At 42.5% G+C, this 27,857-nt stretch overlaps 1 protein-coding gene across 5 annotated transcripts in view; it reads right to left on the reverse strand.

The window, feature by feature from the left end:
- The window catches only part of TSPAN18 (tetraspanin 18), an 86,535-nt gene that overhangs the window by 40,940 nt on the left and 17,738 nt on the right, over positions 1-27,857 (reverse strand). The window contains exon 1 of one of the 5 annotated variants that reach the window (XM_075838041.1): positions 24,505-24,648. The exons of the other annotated variants lie outside the window; for them this stretch is intronic. The gene's annotated coding sequence lies outside the window, so the exon portion shown is untranslated. Of the gene's footprint in view, positions 1-24,504; positions 24,649-27,857 lie in introns of those variants that run through there. 5 annotated transcript variants of the gene reach the window in all.

The following is a 27,857-nucleotide window of genomic DNA, read 5'->3' on the forward strand; positions in this document are numbered from 1 at the left end:
TCATAAAAGCGCTATTGTGTAGACATTAATGTCAAATCCTGAAATGAGTTCCGCCAAACATATGAATTCTGACCCTTTCCAGATCTAATCACAATCTGAGCAGGAAATAGATTGGTGATGTCAGTTTAAAAGACGGAGACTCCCATCATTGGATTTAGCACCTTCCATGTTGTGACAGAACAGTCCATCGGCTCTACGAGCATTGCTCCAAAAACATCTTCACAATGGATGAACACTTACCATTTCATTTAAATTCTAATAACTTAAAAAATAAATCAGGAAAAAGAAAAACATAATTTTATATTATATATATATATATATATATATATATATATATATATATATATATATATATATATATACATATACATACACACATACACACACACACATTCTTTTAATGTAATTTGGACGATCAATACATTATGTTATTTAATACTTATAAGAAAAATTCAGGACCGTCTCCAGGTTTATGTGGGTACTTGGATGACATTGACACATTGGGCACCCTCTCGACTTTACCCTTAGCTTGACATTGGTAGAGCATGTTTAACCAGATAACGTGCACTACAAGCTCAGGGATCCCCGTTATCTGCCCAAGTTTGCCTGATGCGGACGCCAGTCCTGTTTATCCCGCCCCCCCGCAAAAAAAAAAATCTAAATTTAATTTCTTGGTGTCGTTGGACACCCCAATGCCCTTAAATGAAAAGTTTGTCACTTTTTGAAAGGTTGGACCGCTTTGTTTCTGATCGGCTCAATGGCCATTTGTGCCAGGTCATATAAAATTCTAGTCATCCTCCATGTAAATGTACACACGCGTTTCAAGTCAACTTCATATTGAAATCATTGACTTTGGCACTCTCTTGGACACTTCTTCCTTGTAGTTATAAAGGGTCTTGTTTGAGGCAAATTTCTATTCTTGAAGTTTTGTTTGACCACCTTGCCTACACACAAGACCAGATGAAAGGTCAATTTAAGTTTCCCACAGATCAGGGTTTCTTACCGTGTAACCCTGGTGCTTCTCCGAGCTTGATTAGGGGTGCCCCTGAAGACTGCAACAGCGGTTACTATTACTGCAGGGGTAGGGGTTCCTTAAGAGGGGAAAATATTTTTAGGGATATTCCCATAGAACCTCCGGCCAACATATCGCAAGCAATTAGCTAAGTCAGAGCTATCTAGCCATGCTCCCCACTTCCACTGGCACATGCATGGTTTGTGGTTATCTAGGTGAACGAGTATACGGAAAAAATTCACTGTCCCACAAAACGCGATGAACATTATGGGAGACATATATTGGGTACAGCTGCTCGATGCTGCCCTTGTCTGATCTATATGCTAGGTCTAACTAATAGTCTGAATATTTTATTTTTTTTTATCTGCTATAGAACAATTGCATCCAGATGTCTGGAGGAATGTTATTACCTTCCCGTAATCTCCTTTGTGTTAAGCCTTTAAATGCATTTATATAACTGCTTATCCTCAGACCACTCTATCCCCCGGGGGAGACGTCCCTCTTACGGCTGGCACAATGCCAGATCCAATTTTCAACCCAATGACAAATGAGTACAATTAGACGCATCTCCTGATGTGAACCTGAAATAGGTCGAGTTATTGAACGTGCATTTGTTAGGTCACCACGAATAAGTGTCTGCGAGACGATGGTGAAGACGACACGTCACATAGGGGACCCATCAACTAAATTTTGTACTTAAATGTATTATTTGCATCTATTTAAAAAGGGACTTTAAAAAGAGTGTAAGTGGTGCCCTAAACACGAAGCTATCTGCTAAAGGAGTTTAGAATGGTTGCCCTCCATATGGCACCCAAGAAGTGGGGGGCGGGGCGTCAACATTTTAGGCTGGTCCCAACCCCTTTTACCAGTGTGAACCTGCTTCAGGGTAGACTTAGAAACCTTGGACACAGGGTCAGTAAAAGGTTATCTTGTGGTAGGGGGGGGGGGGGGGGTCAACCTCTGGGTCTACTGCCCAACTGTCCCCTCAGCTGTCAAGATCTTGGGAACAGTCTCTTGGTTTCATTTATGATTGTCCATCTACTCAAGAGCCCAATTTTTAGAAACCTTGGATAGGTCCATCTGCTGGGGATCATGTCCCCATTCTCTTCTGCAATTTATAAAGGGAAGTTGGTAGATCAATCGCCAGGCTTTCCTTACATAGGGTGGGCAGATATGGTGGCATGCCAGTCTGAATCCGCACCAATACATGGCCCCATTTTTTATTTTTACTACTATCCCATACAGACTAAGGTTCCCGTTAATTACACTACAAGATTCCTCACCAATGAAGGGCTTCTCGGACCGGGGGCTGCAGACGAGAGATTTTACAAACTCCCGTCAAACAGAGGAAAACAATAAAAAATAAAAAAATTACAATAATTGTCTGTGTGTGACTGGATGTGTATAAATCACGACAGACATGCCGTACTCGTCTCATCCCCAGATGTTTTTATCAAAAGGATCCATTATAGACTCAAATCTTCCCCATCTGTACTTGGCTTCGGGAGCAAAGACAATAATGATGTTTTTCAGCTTCAGGATTTTAAAGTAACATTAACGCAACAAGAACAAAACAAAATGTTTCTTTGGGTTTAATCGGTTTTCTTTTGTTGCACAGATCTGGAGGCTTTGTCGTACTTTTTCCAGCTAGTCCTTCCAGTATTGTGGAAGAAATGCGTGATCACTGGTCACAGATACTAATGATAATCAGATGTAACCTCATTCTCTCCCATACATCTCAATCAAATGTTCACTCCCTATTGTAAAAACACCGGCGTTCCCACTACACCCATGCTCCTGACCCTCTCAACTTTCTAGACTATTATGGGGTAGGAGTTAACCCTTAGCGGTCAAAAACTTTTAGAAAAAAATAAATTGCCTGATTTGAGTTTCTCAAGTCTATGAATCAATAGGCAATCCACCCACTGTAAGAAAACACTGGGTGAATCCTTTAGACATGTTTGTGGTTCACTTTTGGCAAATTGATTGGCCCATTATATCCTATGAGCCGGTAAATTCAATCTGAGATAATTCCGCTCATCTGTAATACAGACCAATGAAGAACAGACATGTGACACTTCACTGCAACATAGATCACCTGTAACTTGGAAAACAGCGGCGCCATCGGCAATGCTGCCAAAGTGGTGGCTCAATTAAGCGTGGATTTGGGTTCGCTCAGCTAGAAGATCATATGTAATCGCAACAGGAAAGCAACGGACCCAAAAATATTATATTTCAGGGGAGTCAACTTCTCCACTCTAGTAGCCCATTTGATAATTTTAGTAGCCAGACAATAAGAACTTCCATAGACCAGTAGAAAACAACCCAAAAAGTTATGGGCCAGCAGAAAGTTTCTAAGCACATTGGCTACCGGGCTCCTGGGATTTGTCCAACCTAGTATACTTGTTTGCAGGTAGCCATGGGCTCAGGCACACTTTCAATCATAGGTGGCGCTGCATCCCAATTACTTACTATTATTTTATACCCCAAAAACAATGCAGGCAACATACAGCTCAATTCTGATGCACAACCTCTTGATTTACTATTCTTATTTCAAACTCACATTGGAAGATTTTTCTATAAAAACATCGAATGCTTTTTGAAATGACCTTCATACAACAATGCCCGTGCATGATGGGAACAACTTGGCCGGGAAAAATAAGCCCTATTATTCCAAAAATTACCTTGCATTTTTCAGATTGCTATTGTGCAAATGTTACAATAGTTACACATTTGGGAAAAAGTCTAATAAATGTTCAAACTAATGGAACCAATTTTCTTTTTGGTATACTCAAGTGGATGTTCACCTTTTAACACTTTCATTTTAAGTTTAACCTTCTGCGAGGATTAATTTTAGAATATATCTTTCTAGCGGTAAAAGCTCCATTTATCTGATACAAAGCTCCAAATCCCCTGCGTAGACCGAGGTAAATGATGAAATTCTTGCTATGCGCAGCCACCACTAGGGGGAGCTTAGGAGCTTACTGCATACTGACTTATTATTGATTGCATTGTATAACAGTATGCAGTTAACTCCCTCTAGTGGTGACCGCAGACAACCAGAATTGTACCATGTAACTATCTATGCAGGGCATTTGGAGCTCTGTATCAGAAAAAACAGAGATTGCTGTAAAGATAAATAAATAATAACTACTCACTACAGATTTTTTGGACGTATTTACAATGGACACTCACTGCAAACGAACAATTACCTATTCTTATGAAGTTTCTGGCTCCAGAACAAAACATTTGTAATCTACCTAATGAACATTGTTATTTTAGTGATGAAAAATCTTCCTATTGAAGATTTAACCATTTCAGTAAAAAAAAAAACATTTTTGGATTCCCAGCAGTGGTAGAAATCCTGGGATTCCTGTAGATTCCGGTGATATTTTTGGACATGGACTGTAAATCATTAGGAGTAGGTGCTGTAATGCGATATTATTGTAAAGGGAACACGCCACGTGTGAGAGATACGACAGGTGACAGCTGTAGGGGAGCCTCTCGCTGTTGCGCTCATGTCTTTGCGCTTCACTCTCACTTTTAACAATGACAAAGTCGTAATGAGAGACGAGCGCAACAATTCTCAGGACAGCTGTGTACAATTATCGGAAGACGAGATCTAGGACACAATTATCAGACGTTACATACAACCCAAAACAAAAGTAGCGTTGTTGTAAAATATACAAAAAAAGCATGAAAAATAAAACGGAGAGGTTTCCTATAGCAAATACAGACATTTAGGAATTTTACACCATTAGAAAAAATATGGTGATCATTCAAAACCCAACACGTGAGGAAGGCATCCGTGCCCCGTCCGTTTTTCACGGATCCATTGCCAAGAAACGGCAGGGCGTGCCATAATTCCCTGCATTCAACACACAAGATGGATTTTAACGCACCGCTTAAAACGGAAGACAAATGGAAGCAGAATGACAACGGAAAACACACGGGTATCACAAAGGACACACGGATCCGTTTTAAACAGACGTGAAAACGGCGAAGGATGTGTGCACGAGGCCTGAGGCTACATTCACACGAGCGGATTAGGTTCACACGCGTGAAAAACGTCTGTGAATCTGGTCCATGTGTGTTGCGTTGTGCATCAGGGTGCTTTGCGAATGGCATGCGTTTTTTACGCACTCGCAAAGCACATATATTTTTTTTCAAACTAATTGATGAGCAAATCACGCACCGCACACGGATGTGCATGAAAAACGCACCAATATAGGACATCCAGCGAGTTTCACGCAGCGGACTCTCGATAGCGTGAAAACTCACGCATGTGTGAACGGCCCCATTGTTATTCACGCTGGTGTGAATGGACCCTTAGCGTTACAATGTTGGAGTCCTACAATGAGAGAGTGCTTGAATGCTACAAGATTAAAGCGCTGCCACGCTGGAATGCTACAGTGATAGAAAACTGGAGTGCTTCAATGTCTGGCTATGTTCACACGCAAACTCAAAAACGTCGGAAAATACGGAGCTGTTCAAGGGAACAGCTCCTGATTTTCAGACGCTAAGGGTATGTTCACACGTAGTCAACAAAAACGTCTGAAAATCCAGAGCTGTTTTCAAGGGAAAACAGACTCTGCTTTTCAGACGTTTTTTTACCAACTCGCATTTTTCGCTGCGTTTTCACGCCGTTTTCGCGGCGTTTTTTACGTCCGCTTTTGGAGCTGTTTTCATTGGAGTCTATGAGAAAACAGCTCCAAAAACGTCCAAAGAAGTGTCCTGCACTTCTTTTTACGAGGCGTAATTTTACGCGTCGTAATTGCCGTACGACGCGTAAAATTACGCGTTGTGTGGACAATACAGCGTTCTACCCATAGAAAGTAATGGGCAGATGTTTGAGGACGTATTTGAGACGTATTTCCAGACGTAAAACGAGGCAAAATACGCCTCGTATACGTCTGAAATTTGGCCGTGTGAACATACCCTTAAGCCACCCGCATTTTTTGCTGCGTTTTCCGCAGAGTAGATGAAAAACAACTCCAAGAAACGTCCCAAGAAGTGACCAGCACTTCTTTTTCGCGGCTGTTTTTCAAAACGGCTGCATAAAAAAACGGCCCGTCGGAACAGAACGCCGTTTTTCCCCATTGAAAGCAATGAGCAGATGTTTGGAGGCGTTCTGCTTCCGATTTTTCGGCCGTTTTTCAAGCGTTTACGCCCCAAAAAACGCCAGAAAATAAGCCGTGTGAACATTCCCTTACAATGATAAAATGCTGGGACAACAATCAGATATATTTTTCAACACTTCATTATTCAGCACTGGGAACATTGGCAAGAGAACGCAGCTGGACATGAACCATTTTTATTTTTTCTATTATTTTCTTTTGTAAAGTTTTAAAATGCTGTTGGTTAAGAAAAAGGGGATTGTTTAAAAAAATCTTCTCCCTAACAACTTGCAACTTAGATTTGTACTACACCTACCATCATCTTATCAGCCTTCCTGTACTGAACCCTTTGGGGGCCATTAATGGCTGATATTTCCCTGTATCTTTACCTAAAACAATATCAGGAGAAGGATCTGTGAACAGAAATTACAGCTATTTCTCTCTCCTTGGGTACACGGACCACATTCAATAGTCCTATCAGAAAGGAGGAAGACGTGGAACGGACGCGCTTTAGACCACATAAGATCTGTGTGTGACGTTATGTTGGCAAAAAGATTTAACGCAACACTTTTTAAGTATCAAAAAGATGAGAAATTGCAACAAATTAAAAAGGAGATACCCTGAGAATGCTAGAGGACCTACGGAGATGGTAGCCGGTACTAGTTCAGGGTTCCCCATCCAACACTTCCTTATACGGTCCCAGGGACTCCCTCTACACAGGAGATGGTGGGAATTGGCCCAATGGTCGCACTACTTTTCTTTTCTAAAAAGGGTTAGGAAGAGTTGGGGACTAACCAAAGATGGAGATGTGTTGATAAAGATCAGCACCATGAGTGGGGGGGGGGCCCCTTTTTTTGCCCCAGGCTCGCCTTTTGACTTGTGAACACCCCAGATCTTACGCTCCACTTTAACATACCCTTATGTGACCTCAGCCTATTTGCAAGGAGGAGAAACTCAAAATTGAAGCAAAAATACAGATGTCAAATTTCAAATTCTTGGATCAGCTGACAAAAACATTCCCGAATTTGAAACTGAAAAAAATGTGTCAATAATTAGAAAACTACAAACAACGAACGACGGGAGGAAAGAGCTGAATGCAGCAGCTGCTGAAAAGAACTGCACAAACTTGTACAAAAAGAAACAGAAGACCCTAAAATCATCTGACACGGTCAGCGCTGGTCCAACTGGCTCCACAGTGAAGTACACGTGGCCACTGGTGTTCCTTAAAGGAATTGTTCACCCTAATGGGGCATATGGATGAAACAGAGGGGACCTCGACAATTAGCCCTTCATTGGGACAACCGGACCCATAAGAGAGTTGTACACCCTAATAGGACATATGGATATATTAGAGGGATCCCCCACAATTAGCTTGTCATCAGGGCATCACCCTAGAAAGAGGTCCACTTGGATTTCCAGTCATTGTGAAGATCTGGTGGATAGATCGATAGATAGATAATCATAAATAGCAACTCCTTAACCCCCTCCGTCCTGTTCCTTCTGATTTGCTGGCACAATCTGCAGTGCATCTGATCACTCCATGGCTTCCCTACTTTATTACTGGAGAGTTCCCCCTTATAGAGGAAGCAATTCCGACACGAGAAGTAGATTATGGAATTGCTCTGCGTGCAGTTTCCTAATACAGAAGTGTGGAGTCGGGTTCTCATTCCCTGGTGATCATACAATATTTGTTACCATCTCCTACAACTTAGAAAATGTTCCATTCAGGAGCTTGGGAACGTTGGGTGACCATCCCTATAAAGTTGTAATGGTGGCCATGTTGGATGTCACCCAGCTTTCCTAGGAACAGATAGAACAAAAGAAATAGTTTCATGGAGATGGCGAAATGATGAACAATATAAAGCAGCCCCCGAACCCCACCCAGCACTTAGGCCGGTCTGTGTCCAGGCTGTCATTGCCAGATCATGAGTGTTAGCGCCATACCCGGGTGCCAGATCAGTGATTGTGCCCCTTCTGGGAGAGAGAAATAAGCTGGAGGGGTGGATGATTTGGAAACACAACAAAGATGATCCGCTAAGAAATTTCCTTGGACCTGATGACAGCTCTGCCTGCTCACACTGAGAAACAATCCCCCTCCTGATTACAGAAACCCCCGGAGATCCAAGTTTCCAAAAGAATTCTATTCTCTCCAACAGAAGAGGGGCCTTAAGCAAGGGCCTGTTACTTTCTTACTTCCCCAGTGCTATATGGCCAGCGTAATCCTTCACACAAACCAGAACATACAGTTTTGGCACAGTAGAGCTTTCCAGATGTAGCAGAGCTCAGATAGTTAAATCACAAATCAGTTGTGCAAAATGACTGTGTTATCGGTGGGTTTACATAGGACTGCAGGTAAACCTATTACAGTATCTTAATTCAGAGGTATTCACAAAACTTAAAATAACACATTCAGCTCTGCTACATCTTTATCATACGACTATTTGCAGGTACACGTCTCCCAAAATAATATAAAGGACAGATTTTAACAGTGTTTCTTTTGACGGTAGAGCCTCAGGGAACCCGACATAAGACATTGTTGTTGACAGCAAACACAATGCTACTACACGTAATCTTCAAACATATAGTTAGGGGTTAAAGAGACTAACACGCTATTGGCTAGAATAAACCAAAAAACCCTACACGGTAAATCTGAACTAAAGCATACCTTTAACGTTATGCAACTTTCTAATATACTTCAATTCATCATTTTTCAAGATCTCTGCTTGCTGACCATGACTGTAAACATTCTAGGGCACGTCCAGAGGCAGCAAACCGCACCCGACCTAGCCCTGCTCAGACAGCTGCAGGGTCAGTCAGAAGCGAGAGCTCTGATACACTAAGGCCTCATTCACACAGAGTTTTTTGCAGGAGGAAAATTCTGCCTCAAAATTCCGTTGGGGATTTTGAGGCAGATTTTGTCCTTCCTGCGCGGCGTTTGCCGCGATTTTCGCATCGTTTTTCGCCTGCGGCCATTGAGTGCTACGGGCAAAAAACTCTGCGAAATACGCTCTCTCTGCCTCCCATTGATGTCGATAAGAGGCAGGAGGCGTAAACGCGCGAAGTTAGGGCATGTCCCTTCTTTCTCCCACGAGGCGGTTTTACCGGTCGCGGGAGAAAACCGCCCCCACCTCCCATTGAAATCAATGGGAGCCATTTTCAGCCGGTTTTTGCGGAGCGGATTCCACTCCGAAAAGCTCGTCAAAATACACCGTGTGAACAGGCCCTAAGGGTATGTTCACACACAGTGTTTTCAGGCGTATTTCGGGGAGTTTATGCCTCAAAAAAACGCCTGAAAAAAACGGAAGCTGAACGCCTACAAACATCTGCTCATTGAAATCAATGGAAAAAACAGTATTTAGTTCATACGGGGCGTCTTTTTACGCCTCTGTTTCAAAAAACGCAGCGTAAAAAGTAGTAGCAGGTCACTTCTTGAGGCGTTTTTTGGAGCTGATTTTCCATTGAACACTATGAAAAACGCCTCAAAAAACGCCTGAAAAGAAGCCTCAAAAGAAGCTCCAAATTTCATTTTCAGCTTCAAAAACGCCTGAAAATCAGAGGCTGTTTTCTCTGAAATCAGCGCCGTAATTTCAGACGTATTTTACTAAGCCGTGTGAACATAGCCTAACGTGCCATGAACCTGTATGAATAAGGCTCGGTTTACACAACCTATTTTCAGGCGTAAGGGTATGTTCACACGATTAACAAAATACGTCTGAAAATATGGAGCTGTTTTCAAGGGAAAACAGCTCCTGAGTTTCAGACGTTTTTTTTAGTAACTCGCGTTTTCGCAGCGTTTTTCGCGTCCGTTTTTGGAGCTGTTTTCATTGGAGTCTATGAGGAAACGGCTCCAAAAACGTCCCAAGAAGTGTCCTGCACTTCTTTTGACGAGCCGTCATTTTACGCGCCGTATTTTGACAGCGACGCATAAAATGACAGCTCGTCTGCACAGAACATCGTAAGACCCATAGCAAGCAATGGGCAGATGTTTGCCGACGTATTGGAGCCGTCTTTTCAGGCGTAATTCGAGGCGTAATAACACCTCCATTACGCCTGAAAAGTGGTCGTGTGCACATACCCTAATGGAGGCGTTTTACGCCTCAAATTACGTATGAAAAAACGCCTCCAATACATCGGCAAACATCTGCCCATTGCCTGCAATGGGTCTTACGATGTTCTGTGCAGACGAGCTGTCATCTTATGCGTCAAAAGACGGCGCGTAAAATAACAGCCTCGTCAAAAGAAGGGCAGGACACTTCTTGGGATGTAATTGGAGCCGTTTTTCATGGAGTCCAATGAAGAACAGCTCCAAATTACGTCCGTAATGGACGCCGCGAAAAACGCCAGTACATGCCATTACGTTTGAAATTCAGGAGCGGTTTTCTCCTGAAAACAGCTCCGTAATTTCAGACGTAAATGCCGTTATCGTGTGCACATACCCGAACACACATTCAGGAGAGGTTTTCAGCCTCTGAATGGAACCAAAAAGGTTTCTATGACTTAAAAGGGCAATGAATTGAAATGCAAAGTCGTATATCTCGTAGTTTGTCCATTTTACAGTCCAAGTCTGAAATGGTTGATAACAGAGAACAATAGTTTAATGGAGAGGAAATTTACATTTATTGTCCCTTTAAGTAACATCATATGAGCATTCAATGCAATTTTTCAGATCTTGGATATAACACAGAGTAGACTCTGCCAGTAAGAAAGAAACATTACCCTGTATGGTAGCATCGCCTCGACCGGATCCGCCGCTTTTATAAAATAGAAAAAGAAAATCTAAATTAGATTTCCAAAAACCTTCCAGCAACATTAACCTGGAGACGCTACAGAGAAAAATTCGAAGACGTCTCTACCACGAGTGCAGGAAAATCTCGCAATGTTTAAGGGCCCCCGAAACAATAGATACATTAATTCTACGCAGGGAAAGACAGAACTCCGGAGAATCTCAAATAACTGAGAACCCAACTTCAGCATGGCCGAGGCATTAACGACCCCAACAGGGAATCCTGCCAATCACAAAAACCAGGTAGGCATATGCCAAGGAAGCCTGTTCTTATTCTATGTTTGGGTTACCCAGATTTCTCTGCAGTCATGTAAAAAAAAATTGAAAATACAAAAAAAAATTAGGAAAATTGGGTTTAGAGATTAACAAAATCGGTGAAAAATGTGTTTTGCTTACCGGTAAATTTAGGGGCCATGGTTTCTTCGAAAAGTAATTTTTGTAGATCCGCTCATTTCTATGTAGACTTTTGCAGCCACTTTTTTTTGTTGTTGTCGTCGTCATTGCTTCAAATCAACGCATTTCAAATTTTAAAAAAAAGAAACAATTTTGCAAATAATAATAATCTCTTACCATTTTGGGTAAACGGCTCCTAAGCAAACCTAGGTGTTTCCATGGTTACAGACTACAAACCACCCCTGCGCAGTCTGATCCTGCAGTTATGTCTAAAGCCCTGTTCATATCTGCGTTGTGGCTTCCGTCTAGAAGGGTAGCCACTATGCTGTGAAGAATCTGTTGCATAACGGACACCAGTGATGCCCGATGGACTGCAACGACTTGCCGCTCTAATTTTCCCTTTAAAAACAACAACAATCTACAACGGAAGCTCATAATGTAGCCGACGCAGATGTGATTAGAGCCTTACTCCCTTCCATATGCCCTGAGAACCTACAAAAGGTAGAAGAGGGGTCGGATGTAAGGGAGTAACACATGACTGCAGGATCAGACTACACTGGGTATGTTCGTAGTCTGTAACCACGGAGACACATAGGTTGACATAAGAGCTGTAGGATTAAAACTACGTTTGAAATAGATTTTTTTATTTTTATTATAAAGACGCACTGGAAAAACAAAAAAAAGGGTTGCAAATGTTGACACACCCTTTCAATTTAAAAAATGGGGTACATGAAGGGTCGGCAACTAGGTAGTGCTAAAGTAGCCCAGTATCGGAGGGGGCATACAGGTCATCGTTTAGCCCCCAGCAAAAGAAAGGATCCCGTAAAAGAAAACCCCTCAAGGTGTCGTGGAGTGGATTACTTACTGCTCAACTGGCAGCACTCCGCTGATTGGCTGGCTCATCATCGGACATTAAGTAACCACACTTGGCACGTCCCAGCCCAAAGAACCAGGGCATTGTTATTCCTGGTCTGGTACCACTGGTGAATACACAACTAGTACAATTTCTCTACGGTGTTACAAATTCTGTACATACAACTCTAAGTAAGAAGTACTCTTTGAATTTCGAGAGGTCGGTCATTGGTCAATGGACCATTTATGGCTCTCCAATAACTAGTGACAAGCCTAGGACTAGTGCTCAATATTGGGGTGCTGGGGAAGAATAATACCGCCAGTAAAAACTCTGCTGAAGAGAACAGAACCCCCAGAACTAAACAGATGTCCAGAAGCCAAGACTCATCCTTGAGTTATCCTCTGTTCCAAAAAATTATATGCAACCTGTTCCACGTACTTATTTATGGGTAAGCCGGGTGACAACCAATATTTCTGCAATGACAATTCCCACAGAGTCATTACCCAGTTTTCTCAGACTCCTAAATGACAATTATGCCTCGTTATAGAGCAGTACAGGCAGGGTGGCATAGCTTGGCAGGTTAAGGATTGGCGAGTCAGACCTTCCCGGACAGGTCTACCCGGTCCTTGCATCTTCAGAGGCTTTCTCCGTGTAGGGTTTCCCTAAAACAGTGGCTCCACGTTGAGAAACCAGATCTATAAATTCACTACAAATGTTGTGTGTACCAAATAAAGAGTTGGAGGGGGATGTGGTAGTCTACAGCGAACAAGTTGGCCACCAATGGTTGGGAAGGTGGTTCATCTCAACTGTCCAAGAACTTGATTAGATATTATGTAGGGAGGCTTGTTCCAGACGTTCCTTCTCTCAACAGATGGAGGAATGATCTCTGCCAGCACACAGATGCTCCCCGATGATTTCACATGTACAACCCATCCCAGTCTTGTATTCATTATTTGGTTTTCATTTGATGCCAAGCACTAGGACAGAGGATGGCGTATGATGTGGTGCCAGCAGTGGAACATACTCCATACAGTGTTGAGGCCAGATTCACTATCGTATTTAGATGGAGCAGATGGAAATTAGTGACCATTGGAGAATAGTTAAAGTCCATCTCAGATTTAAGGTCATCTCCACCCAAAGCCAATATTAATGGAGATCCTTCACCCCGATCCTCTGATGGGCCTCTTTTCAAGGATCCGCAAAGGCTGAGCAATAGTAAGATCTAGCTTCTTGGTGGAGATGTCGTTAAAATTACGTGAACTTAAAAAGGAATAGCGTAGGTTCTGGTAATACACAGCTGCTGTAAAGCGGTCTCCAGTTCTGGAAAAATAACGTCTATCATAGAAGTTCTGGGCCCATTCATAGCAAACCTTTGCTTGTCAAGTAAAGAAATTCAGGGGTCACTACTGTATTCTCTGGCAGGTACAGGGACACTCAAGGTCAGACCGGCCCACCAGGGTTCCAGAAGATCCACTGGTGGGCCCGGGCTCTGACACAATAATAAGCCCCGAAGGTCCAGCAGGCAGAAGACAACCCCATTTGGAGGTGACCTTGGAGTCAATCACTTTCCACTAGGGCTAGTAATAATTATGGGATGATTCACAAATAACCTATTAGACCTTATTGATAATATGTCCTGTGTGTACAATGACCACAGAAAAGATTATGATGCAATTAAAGGCAGACGTCACGTGTTCTGTATAGATGGAGAGTGGACTCAAAGAACATCAGTCCAGCACTGGGGACAGCTCAGGCAGATCTCAGCCTTCTGGACCCTCTGCGATTATGAAGGACAGATTGTTCTCAAAGAATTAGAGGAGGGCAGAGCACAATGGGGCAGAGCATGACACAGGGAATCTTTTTTTTGTAATCTTTAAACTTTTCAAGCAACTTATGCTAAATTAATAGAATATCGGATACTGAGCAACTTTGTAATCTACTTACGGTTAAAATGTAGTTGTTTTATCCATGCAAGTTGTGTGAATTTACTGCCACTAGGTGTCTCCTTTCCTGCAATCTGGTTTTCACCATCTATTATCAAGTAAAATCTGTTCCTAGTTACAGACGGACTGCAGAAGGTGGAGTTGTGTCTCTTCATTGCCTGCCAATACAAGTCTTTGGAGAAAGAAGCGGGAGCAGTAGAAGGGAGAGAAAACACAGACATGCTTCCCATACAAGTCTATGGAGAGGGGAGGGGGTAGCAGGGGGAAGGGGCAGGAGCAGAGAAAGGAGACACAGACATGCTGCCCATACAAGTCTATGGAGGGGCAATGGAAACAGAGTGAGAAAGACAAAGACGACATGCAGCATCTTCCTGGTAAGATTTCTAGATCACCCCAGTACTGGGAATTAGAACGGATGATGTTTTAGAAGGTATTGGGAAGGACAGGTGAGTGTCTTCATATTTGGTCAGTGGTGTTGTCCTGCAACTTTATGCACATTAATTGTTTTAATATCCGATAAACGACATTATCTATTATATTATCTTTTATATTATGTTAGATGGTATTTTTGGATATCACACGTCGTCATGTTGTTGTTGGAAGTCATTCTGCTGACTTGTCCTGTGTGTTCACAAGACATCGGCCAAACTATTTACTTTGTAACTCTGCACATTATTGTGATGGGATTTCAAACACAGAAAACAATGGGTCAGAGTTTGGTTTAATGTTTGGATTTCCCAAGAAAACAATGTATCGCCTCTTAATCCAGCATGTTGTTTCAGGCGAATCTTCTGGAGGAACAGGCTGATGTTCTCAATGCGGCCAAAAATATTTTTTTAACCCTCCATGTGCTACAGAGAAGGAAGAACAGGAAGGAAAGTGCTGAGTGGACTCCATGCGCCTGCTGACAGACAGCCCAAAAACAAAAGCGCTCGTTTCCTCTTCAGACAGCAGAGACATGGAAATATTGTGCGCAACAAAATCACTGCTTAATAAGCGTTTAAGGATTTTACTTCTACAGGTCCTGAATTTCTACTTTTTTTTTTCTAGATAGATAGATAGATAGATAGAGATAGACTAAAAACTTGCACCTTTGCGGATTGTACGATTTATTGCGCAGTATTTGCCACATTTTAGGAAATTTATTCTTTTTAAACTTTCATGGTCTTAAATTGCAAAAATAGGCAAAATTTGCCGGGGAATCGGCACGAATGAACACCACTTCCACCATGCATCTTGTCCCCTCGTTTTCTAGTTTTTGCCCCATGGCAGTGATGGGGTTATTCAGGGAGAGGGGCAGGAGTTGTAATTATCACATGTAAAGATAAAAGCTCTGCGATCTGCTTCCCCCTAAGCAAGCTCCATAATATCGGCTTTGTTCATTTTCTTTAATCACTCCGGGGGTCCGGCTGCCGATTCTTTAGAGGAACAGAAAGTGTCTGTTATTAATTAAACATATCAGGCAATTAGTCACAACACTTCATATTAGATTAGTCCGTCAGAGCAGCGTTATCGGCCACTTACAAGTGGATGTGTGGAAATAGCTGAGCAAGAAGCGGGGGAGGGGCATCTACAAACAGATTTGTTAAAAATGGCCTATATCAATATTATGTATAGAAAAGCCCTGCAATATTCCGCCGTTCTTTGGGGAATCCTAATTCTTGTCATATCGTGGGGAAATCCCTTTTGCTAGATGGATCCCTCAACAATAAGCAGATCTAGGGTTGTCCTGATGCTGGGACGCCAATCAATCAGTTATAATCTGTGAGTGAACCTGTTCTATTTCCCTGCAGCACCACCACAGGGGAAATTAAGTATTACACCGTTCTCAATGAAATCAATGTGTTGTCTGTGCAATACAAGGACATCCTGCAATCTGTGCAATACAAGGAACATACTCCATACGGTGTTGAGGCCAGATTCACTATCGTATTTAGCTGGATCAGATGGAAATTAGTGACCGGCCCACCAGGGTTCCAGAAGATCCACTTGTGGGCCCGGGCTCTGACACAATAATAAGCCCCGAAGGTCCAGCAGGCAGAAGACCCCTATTGCAAGCAAAATCTGTTCCTAGTTACAGACGGACTGCAGAAGGTGGGGTTGTGTCTCTTCACTGCCAGCCAATACAAGTCTTTGGAGAAGGGAGGGGGAGCAGGAGAGTGGAGGGGAGACACAGACATGCTTCCCATACAAGTCTATATAGAGGGGAGGGGGTAGCAGGAGGAAGGAGCAGAAAAAGAAGACACTGAGCGAGAGACGTTCTTTAAAGCCAATCTCCACTCTGACTAACACAGACGAGTCCTGTAGGGAATAAGAGGTATAAAGAATGAGGGTGCCGAGCGGCATCAACCAGTAATGGGGCTCCCTCTCCTCCATTCATGGTTATGGGTACGTGGTCTTTTTTAATATTTTTTTTTCCTTCAGAAAGTCCAAAACAGGTCAAATTAGGGAATTCTAAGCAATTTCTCAGCCTTGTTTATGCTTCCAAACCGTTTAGGGTTCTGTTCACATCTGCGTTCAGTCTTTCTATATTTCTTCTCCACCATAAAAGCAAAACAATTAAAATATCGAAAGTGCCAGATCCATTGCATCAAGAACCACAATGGCACTCAAAATGAAACCCATTGGCTTTAATAGATTCTATCTGGTTTCCATCATGGCGTCCGCCATTTTTCCAGACAAAATAGCGCCGCATGCTGCTCTATTATGTCTGGCAAAAACAACGGAGCCTCCGACGCAGGGGTACTTCCAAATTTAAACAAGTAAATTTGAGATCATAGAGCATATGAGGGATTTCAGGAATCAATTTAGTGCTGGGTAGTAGCCAATATGGCAGCCATCACCAGACTTTCTCAGAGTTTATTCACACAGTGCCATTTTTGAAGTATATAGGGAAAGTATTTCGGAAAGATTTAACTTTTTTTTTTTTTTTTAATCCACCTTAAAAACTGCAACAAAAAATGTCAACGGCACAGCACTGTGTGAATATACCCTTAGGCAAATCCGCCTGGGTATGCAGTAATGCTTGAGTACCATGGGATGTTTCAATGGATAACTCCGCCTAGTTGATTTGACACTCCGGATTCTAGGAAAGCTGGGTGACAATTTGTATTGGAGCTGTAAAGGCGTCCATAAAAACACAGATTACTGCAATGGCTAGAACAACTTTCCAAAACTTGTGGGGTTTTTCCATCTACATTTTCTCTAGGGGGTGCAGAGTCTACACCACATTACGGTCAGTCCTCAGAGCTGGCCTGGTAAATGTATTTCATCACCAGCTGCCTCTGCCCGAAACCCTTCATCATCGTCATCATCATGAGTGACCTTGTGTCTATAATCTTAGATGGTTACTGGCGGGTTTATTGCACTTGGGACATGAGGAGACGACAGTGAGTCAGGAGCACAGCTGGTTTTATAAAGAGCTAATTGTGGCTGCGTTCTCCTGAATTATCCACCGCACATCTGAAGGCTCCATAGTAGCAGGACATAAACACTTGGATTTATGATCTCAAAAACAATTGTCCTGCAGCTGCCGACTTGCTGAAAAATGTGTTTTTGCTTTTAAAATAAACGGAGATTCCGTTTTTTTCTCAATCCTCATAAACACATTATAGTATGATAACAAATGAGTAACATAAAACTAAATATTTCTCTCATAAAGTATCAGTTTCGCCGCCCTCTCTTCTCACAGACCTCAAAATTGACACCTTTCTGGCAAGGAGGCAGCTTGCTGGAGCAGAAACCTTCCCCTCTCCTGGTTCTACAGTGGTAATTAAAGCCACACCCCATTTAGTCCAGCCCTGCCCCTCCTTCCCGTCACAGCTGAAGTAGAGAGGATTAGGAGGAGTGTCCTGTTTTACCACCCGATTTCTGCAAATTTCTTCTTCTACGAGTTTGCAGAAACATTGTGCAGACGGGACAAAACTTACTGGTGTTACTACTTTCCTGTCTTGATTTCTTGGTTTAGCATAGATGCTCAACTAGAGAAAGATCAAAATGATGCGCCATATAATTTCTTATACATCTTTATAGCAGCTCAAGCTCATTATACATATACATACACACACACACACACACACACACACACACACACACACACACACACACATTATTTAGATAAAGCTCCAAATCCCTTGTTTTCTTTCATATGACCACAGAGAAGAATAATAAAATTCTCGCGGCCTGAAGCCACCACAAGGGGGAGCTTAATATATACAATTAATTCATTGGACCAAAAAATAAGGCCCCATACACACGATCATAAATTTAATCTGTAATTACGGATGAAATTGCAGGTCCCTTCGTTTCTATTGGCCACGGACACCTTCCTGTATATTTACAGATGTGCGTCCAGGCTATTGAAATGATCCACAAAATATAGAACATGTCCTATTCTTGTCCGCAATTGCGGCACAGACTCACCCATAGAAGTCCATGGGCGCTCCAACGATTGCGGACAGCTATGGATGTGTATCTGTAGCCGTCGGATCCATATTTGCGGACAGTAAAAATACTTACGGTCGCGTGCATGAGGCCTAAAACAGCATACAGTAAGCAACGATGGATGGATGGACGTACAGACAGACAATCTAGTCTAGACACACTACATTAAAATAACTACTTCTATATTTCCTCCTAACGTTAGGACACAGCAGTGTACCCTTAGGATACGTGGAGTTACGCAGATAGAGCATTCGCATACACACAGAGATTCTGGGGGGGAGGAAGAGAAGAAAATTTGGCAAGGAAATCCCACCGCACGTGTTCTTTTTTTTCTTGCGCCTGCTCAGATAATTGTCCCACCAGCCTGAGGCCACCAGTATCTTATCCCAACAACTCTGCGCTCTGGTGAAGCCGTCCCTTGTGTAGACACTTTGTCTGGGTGTCACTGACACGGCGGTGGGTGGTTTCACAAGAAGAACTTGAGAATTCTGCGGAGATGAAACATCAGATACATTGTTTCCTTTATCAAGACTGCGCTATATAATTGTTAAATATTCTACATCTATTAATATATCCCTATGAGCTGCATCATTTTTATTGTTCATTAACCTGAAGTCCTATGTAAAGATGGGGCTACACACAGCAGATTTTTGCTGCATGACTTTCTTTCATGTAATTTATTTCACTTGACATCTATTTGTCGTTCATTCCCATAAATCCGCGATCGTTGCTCCATGTGATTTGAGCAAACGAGCTCTGAACAACATGTCATTATCGTCGAGAGAGAGATAGAGGTGGAGGTAGTCCCACTCCGAATGATGGGTATGATGTTAAATTAGATAGTAGCTTCTCTAGGGCAAGTTTATAGCATCAGTCCACAGCATAATACTGTTTACAAATGTACATAAAACATATAGTCACTGTGTACACACATGACATTACTTATCCTGTATTATACTCCAGAGCTGCACTCACTATTCTGCTGGTGGAGTCACTGTGTACATATATTACATTACTTATCCTGTACTGATCCTGAGTTATATCCTGTATTATACTCCAGAGCTGCACTCACTATTCTGCTGGTGGAGTCACTGTGTACATACATTACATTACTTATCCTGTACTGATCCGGAGTTACATCCTATATTATACTCCAGAGCTGCACTCACTATTCTGCTGGTGGAGTCACTGTGTACATACATTACATTACTTATCCTGTACTGATCCTGAGTTATATCCTGTATTATACTCCAGAGCTGCACTCACTATTCTGCTGGTGGAGTCACTGTGTACAGACATTACATTACTTATCCTGTACTGATCCTGAGTTACATCCTGTATTATACTCCAGAGCTGCACTCACTATTCTGCTGGTGGAGTCACTGTGTACATACATTACATTACTTATCCTGTACTGATCCGGAGTTACATCCTATATTATACTCCAGAGCTGCACTCACTATTCTGCTGGTGGGGTCACTGTGTACATACATTACATTACTTATACTGATCCTGAGTTACATCCTGTATTATACTCCAGAGCTGCACTCACTATTCTGCTGGTGGAGTCACTAACCCCCACGCACATTACAGGGGGGGGGGGGGCTGACGTCAAGCTAGTTAACAGTTTCCAATAGCAGCCAGCAGAATAGTGAGAGAATTGATGGGGCAAATTGTTTGTCCAACAGAGAAAGATTTCTACACACTGCAGCATATGTGTGTGTGTGTGTGTGTGTGTGTGTGTGTATATATATATATATATATATATATATATATATATATATGCGCAATTGACTATACCACTATATTCCAACGAATACAAGTGTTTTAAAAAAAGCAATATGCCTGGTGTGATATACAGCAGAGAGATGCTACAGTTGTCATCAAACCAATGGAAATAAAGGAACTTGTTCTTTATACTATGCGTTTCTCTGGCAAACAAAGGGTAAATGTGTTGAGACCGGCTCAGTTCTGCAAAGTTTAGCCCGCAAGCCAAACACGGAGCCGCTGCTCGCGCACAATAGACGCTGATTTAAATGAGAGTCTGATACAATGAATCGCTTCAACCCTCCCTAAATTGCTGTCATTACTTCTAATGTGGCTCCAAAATCTTTGCTCGGTGGAGGATCACAAAGAAACGCGCCATTCTCTGGATGCCAAAATATAAAAAAAAGTTTATGGAAATCAAATCTTAAATGTGCAGTTTGTAGAGACCGAAAACAACAGGCAGTAACAGCGCCATTTAGAATGAACTTTATTTACAGTCAGGAATTGTGCATCAGACTATTTAGGGATGTTTTAGGGCGTCATGGAGGGGAGCGCCACTTGGGACCTGTGGAGTGTAGAGCCGCACGTCTTACATGTTTGCTCATTGCTCGTCTTATCTGCCTCCCACTTTCTAACAACTGTGATCCAAAAAGTAAAGGCCCTTTTACACTGGATTGTTATTGGGCAGAAGAGTGATCATATAACGCTCATTGCTGGTCGTATCATTTAAAAAAACAGATGGGGACGATCGATCGGAGTAACGACCGTTTGTCCTCATCCATAGCTCCGTGTGACAGGAGCAAACGAGCGCCAATTCGTTGATCAGCACTCACTGCACCGGCCTATTGTCGGCTGGTGTAAAAGGCCCTTTAGTGACAGAGTCACCCAGTTTACTTAGAAATGCATAGTCCCTGCTGCCTCCTCCTCAATCTTTGGCTCCTCCTACACAAATTTCAATGCCGTGCTTGATCTATAGAAGCAGAAGTAAAAGCGAAAAGGCATAATGTTTTAATACAGTGGTAAGCTCTGTTGCCTTGCAGCGCTGGGGTCCGGGGTTCGAATCCAACTGAAGAGCAATATATATTCCCCCCCGTGTTTGCATGTATTTCCTCCCAGGTGCCAAAAAAACGTACTGGTTAATTGGCTTTCTATTAAATTGGCCTTAGCGTGTCTGAGATAGGGAAATTCGATTGTGAGCCCCATGGGGGACAAGGACTGATGTGAACGGCGGCAACCTGTACAGCGCTGCAGAATATGTCGGCGCTATAGAAAGCAACAGAAATAATAATAGTAACAGCAATGAATGGAAATCGGAATTAAAAAAAAAACACAGGATACCAGACCGGTTCTTCATCTACCTCCAGCCGTGGACGAAGTAAACAGAAGTCAACACGACCAGAGCACGGATTCCCAGCGAAACATCATCATTTATAAGTGTTATTAACCTGACAATGAAAATAATCGCGGTTCAGATCAAGAATAATGAACCGAGATCAGGAAACATGAAGAGGACAGAGACCTGGGTAATTGTTTTTATACCATTGCATGTCATGGTTGCTGGGCACAGCTGCCGGTGTATTATGGGGACAGTCGTAATCCAGCCGGCAATACGCGCCGCCGTAATTATTTGTGTGCAACCAAGAAACGACATCGACTCAAGAAAATGGCATAAATATTCACAAGCTCCACTTTTCACTAATTAATGCGGCTTTGATGCTTAAGTGAATTGTGAAATTGTAATAACAGACGTTCCCCCGCGGTTTTAAGCTGTCATTTTACTCCTCGCGCAAAGGATAAGTAAGAAAGAAAAGAAAATTCCTCTCAAATTTGCCACAATCACCCTGGTTTGCGAAGATATCGGTCTCAGTATAAAAAGGGCACAGCGTTTTGAAAGTTTTTAGACAAACTCAAGACTCTCCTAAAGAACAGTGCCCCTAGTGGCCAAAATAAGGTTTTTTTGAAAAAAAAGTTTTTAGAGGCAACAGCTTCTCAGACGGGCAGGCAATCTGCTAATATTGGAGTTGACTTAAGTGGCAAATCAGTGGAGCTTTGGCTACTGCTACATCCCGTCTCCAAGGTAAAAGGGGACCAGTACCTGTTGCCCTTGAGACCTGTGAGGGTCCAGGCTGCTCCACCTCCAACAATAAGAGATTTATAACCTGCCTCCTGTAAATTTAGGCATACGAACACGATCAATGTTGTAGCCCAGTTACAGCCAGAGCCTCCGTAATGCTAAATCTTTAACAGACCCGCCACCTACCATGTGCTAGTTAGGATACTGGTGTCTTCTTATGTGCCAGCGGGTTCTTTGGGCCCCCCTGATACCAGGACCCGAGTGCAACTCAAATCTCTGCCCCTCCTTTAGCTTTGCCCCAAGTCACAGCGGATGCTGCCGTACAGTACATAACAGTATTACTTTCGCAAACCTACACAGCTCCTATATTGCCCGACAGCTAAGCATGGGCTGGCCCTTAACTCGCCCCTTAAGCCATTGATAGGCCCTAAGGACAAAAACTTACCTCGGACATTAAAAACTCAGCCATAACGACTCAACATCCGAATCCCAAATCACAGAAAATGTTAAGTCTCACCCCCGCTTAACCGAAGAACAGCCCCAAAATCTAATAGAGAGAGTCTCTTTTAATGCAAATTAACGTAAGCCTGGCCCGTTTGCGCCCCGTTGGTGGGACGGTACCACGACAATCCTTTTGATCAGATTTAGGAGTAGTAGCACCTGTGTCCTAGGTAGCTGCCTTGTCCCGGCCATGCATGGGACATATATCGCAGTACCATTACACATGCTCCGATCCTGTTGCGGACTATGAAAAAAGGGTATTGCACCGATATTTCCCAAACACTGCGTGCAAAATTGATCAAGTCCAACCATTTCCCCACGACATGGCCTTATTCTCACCCCAGTTTTGTATCTCAGCTGTGTGGACGATTTTACTCCCCATTCCCAAAATTACGGACCATAGGGAGATTTTGCATTAAATGTACAGGATTAGAGGAATTTCCAGACTACTGAAATCCGGATTACTAAAAAGTTTCCTTGCACAGCTTTCTTGATTAGATAAAGTGTTTCCTTCTCTTTTTAGCCTCCATCCCCGGAGATACAAAGCCCTAATATGTGAATGTGCATTCCAGCCGTGTCCGGTCTTTCCACTGGGGTAAAAAAGCAAATTTTCACTCCATGTGCAAAAGAACCAATTAAAAATATAACTACGGATTTACAATAGGATTATTTAATCACAGTAACAGAAAGTTTTGCGTAGCAGCGTGGGATTCATACATATGCATCAGCCTAATTTGCATGAAGGCCTCATTAAACTGCTTTAATTGGCACCATCTTATCCCAAGGACATGGTGTTTTGCAGATTTTTAGAGGTAGGACAGGCCGGGGGCATCACGTCTGCTTTATATTATCTCATGTACACAAGAACACAGGCATAATTGATATTGAAATTCAATGAATCGGTTAATTGCAGAGAGGTTAGGATTTCTCGGCACATCTCGTTATTTTTCTTTTATTATTCATTAGGTAAACCAGACGCAAATCTACCGGTACATAACAGTTACCATCCTATATCTCTGAATCATCCCTTCCTTGGTCACTACCAATAAACTTCTCTGTATTTTGTTCTGTAAATTAATTTGTTGAACCGATTTGTAGTTTTTTTTTGTGGTCACGCAATTTGCCAGTGCCCAGTAGCTGAAGGAGCCCATGGAGTTCCATTAGAACTGAGAAATGGACCCATAGCGGTCCCTGGAACTTGTTACTGTCTGCTCCAATGACCACTTCGGATACCCAGCCAATCTTCTCACTATAAGTGAAATCACTAAAGCAGGCATGGTTATGTCCGCTAGTCCAGGACCCAGATCAGTCTGCCTATAATAGCTCTGAATATCCAATATAACAGGTGGTCGGCATGGTCCGGCAATTGGTCAGTGCCTAGTAACTGAATGAGCCCATTAGGACTGAGAAATGGACCCATAGCGGTCCCTGGAGCCTATTACTTTCTACTCCATTGACCACTTTTGATACCCAGCCAATCTTCTCACTATAAGTGACATCACTAAGCCAGGCATGGTGATGTCACCATCCCAGAACGAGGACGACACAAAATATCAGTCTACTTATATCAAAATCATCATGTATGTTCTATTAGATACAGGTTTTCCGTCCCTCTCACCTGCACATTAGACCTCCGTTTAAGGCAGTCTCTAATCTTCTTCTGAGGATTGAGTGTTTTTTTTTTTTATATGCATAAATCCATAGATTTCAAAATCATCCATAGGGTTCTATGTAGGCATCCTGTCAACACAACTAGGCAGGTTTTCCCATTCTGGAGCCTGGAAATGCTGCGATGCCCAGTCCTTTAAATGTAGTAATGGACACAACAAAGAGCATTCGAGGATAAATATTTCCTAGTAAATTCTTTTATTTTCTATGGTAAAAGACAATATATCAGATGTGCATTTGTTATATGGACCCTATGGGTATAGTATAGAAAGTTTTTCGGTCTAGCGATGCCATGCTGCAGACAAGACCTGATGTACAGAGATCCCTGGAGAAGACCAGAACATATTATCCTGCAGCAGATGGGTTAAATATGGATTAAAGGATCAGTCCCGCTAGCCCCCCTTCCCTAGATGACTACATCGGCCTGGTTCTTGGCCGGCTATTGCTATGTTGAAAGCAGGTCCTTGGCTTATTCTTCCCTCTGTTACAAAGTCATCTTATTACAGATTTTAACCTTTTGCAAAATTGTATCTAAAAGTGAAATACAATGTGTCCAATAATAGCGGCAGTGTCTGACAAGCCCGGATTTAGAAGATTTACACAATATGGAGCAATAATCATTCCTCTACAAAACTCTGGTTAACACAAGGACTTATGGGTAGGTGGATTATAAGTATAGGACCCCTATGGCCTTATTTAAACGGCACTGAAAAAAACAGGACGTGTAAACATGTCAAAAACGCTCGCGTTTTTGTAAAGCGCCTTCCAAAATATGTGCATTCACATTTTTTTACGCGTTTTAAGCTAGTTTTTTGGGGCATAGTTACAACTATGGGAATTAGTTGCGTTTTTGGTGCGTAGGCGGACGCTTCCTTTTTTTTTTTTTTACACAACACATTTTTTTAAACATGCGTTTGTAAAAAAAAAAAAACACGCCCATATGCACTATAATTCGGTTTCCTATTGATGTAGATGGGAATCTTAAAGCATGCGATTTTGACGCGTTTTTCAACATGTGAAACGCATCAAAAAGCAACCACCGCTGTATAGGACTTTGGCCGTCAATGAGAACCTCTACGATTTCCAATTCTGTGAGGAGCTATAAACAGGGGGCGCCCTAGTGGGTACGGCTCTTGGTTCTGGGGTACTAAAAGTGCCCATTTATAAGGATTGACAATAACAATGGATGTCCTGTTGTTGTTTGCAAAATTAGAACTTCATCCATAAAGAACAGGGGGCTACTACTGGGAAAATTGCACAGGTAGAGCAATTGGAAGGAGGGGCACGTTGGATTTGAAGAGGACCTATCACCTCTCCTAACAGGTCTGATTTGATAAATCAACTGTATTCGCTATGAAATTGTAATTCGGGAGCATCTTTTCTTAAAACTCTATGTTGTGCCGTTCCTCTGTTAGTCCTCCTAGAAATTTATGAATAAATTGACAACTGGGTGTTACCAGTTGGGGGGGGGGGGGGTGTTCCTACACACAGTCTTACACTGTCCAATCAGAGCTTACACAGTGAGACTGTAGGGACACACTCCTTTGATAAGGGGAATGGTAACGCCCAGTTGCCAATTTATTCATAAATTTGTAGGAGGAATAACAGAGGAACTGCACAACGCAGAGTTCTAAGAAGAGATGATCCGGAATTGTGATTTCCTGGGGAAAAAAAGTATTTACTAAAATAGACATGTCAGGAGAGGTGACAGCTCCTCTTTAACTCTTCTTAACACTAAATGTAGATGTATTCAGGCTCTGTGGAAAATTGGGTGTATTAAAAAATTGGGCCGTGGAAAAAATGGAAAAACACATGGTGTTACGGGGGTAAAGCAATTTACCATGTCACTGGATTCTATGAAATTTCTTGTGTATGTAACCCTAAAAAAAACATTACACAGATGCAGCAGAGCCGAGTTTGCTATTTGGCAGAACTTATAGAGATCTCACATTGTGTTCTCTGTGGCATTATATAGGACTGCAGATAAAGCTACTGCATGATCTATCCGCATGCATCCTCAAAGTGTTGAACAACATATTCATCTCTGCTATATCTTCATCATACACAATAGTACATTGTAGACTAGAGGAATTCTGTTCATCAAAACAGGTCTGATCGCTCTTCCAAGTTCATTATTGAAGCAGATCGCTCACCCCAAACCTCAGGCTTAACTTTGATGTTTATATAGCATTCCCTGTTTGAGGGTGGATGTATCCTGTAGTGCCCGAACTGAGCCCTAGGGATCCTGCGTTGACATGAAAGACAACTGAAGCGTCCATCATCACCCTGCAGCTCGTATAAACAGGATGCATGCTCCTAGATGAGAAAGACAGACATGTCCCTGGTGGGGTCTGAACCCATCCCTCCAGGTGTGCCAGCCAATTTACCCTGCCACCTGCACCAACGAGCGACTTGGCAGAGATGAGAAACTCTAGATCCAATTTGTATCCTTGGCGCAGCACATCATTTCATTATTAAGAGCTGGCTTTGGATCTTTACAATTTCATATTTTAATAGCCATTTTTTTCTTAAATGTCAGGATGGAAAACAAATGGAAAGCAACATTAAGAAATATCTGGAGAAATCTGCGGTCCTAATAATAAGTCTGTTCCCCCGAGCAATGAAGATATGCAATACACTTTAATCTCAATATTAATAAATATTACTAGAAGAAGACGATGCTTGTCTAAAAACGCAATGCAGTGGAGACGAGAAGGGGAGAAGTTTACTGGGTAATTATCAGCCATCGCAATTACCAATACAGAGGCGGAACATGAAGATCCTGGACTCCAATGCCCACCTACCATGAGCGTTTTATAAAACTGGTGTCTTATGTGGCAAAGGGGCCATTGGGCACTAGCACCCGGGAGCAAATGTTACCTCTGCATCCCATATTTTTACGTCCCATCTGGATAGGGGTCAAGGTATATGTGGCACGCTATTTCAAAGCTCCTGGGAACCTACCATATGGGTTGGTTCCTACCGATTAGGGCACCAGGACAAAGGTTAAACCAGCAAATGCAATAGTACCCTCTAAATGACCCTCCAAAAGGCCATTTAGGGGGCGAGTAGAAGACAACCCGCCACCTGACTCTTGAGCAGTCGTTGATATGACCTTCTTGGCTCTGATGAATGGCTGAATAGATGGAGGGACATATGGGGCAAGCTATTTCTCGACCCCTTGGAAATCACCATCTGGAGAAGTTCATTTAGATTCGGGCACCAGAACAAAGTGTAAACCAGCAAATGCAATGGTGCCCTCTAAAAAGCCCCTTAAAGGGCCATATTTAGGGAACCAAATAT

The sequence above is a fragment of the Rhinoderma darwinii genome, chromosome 9 (genome assembly GCF_050947455.1).
Source record: "Rhinoderma darwinii isolate aRhiDar2 chromosome 9, aRhiDar2.hap1, whole genome shotgun sequence".
NCBI classification, from domain to species: Eukaryota; Metazoa; Chordata; class Amphibia; order Anura; family Rhinodermatidae; genus Rhinoderma; species Rhinoderma darwinii.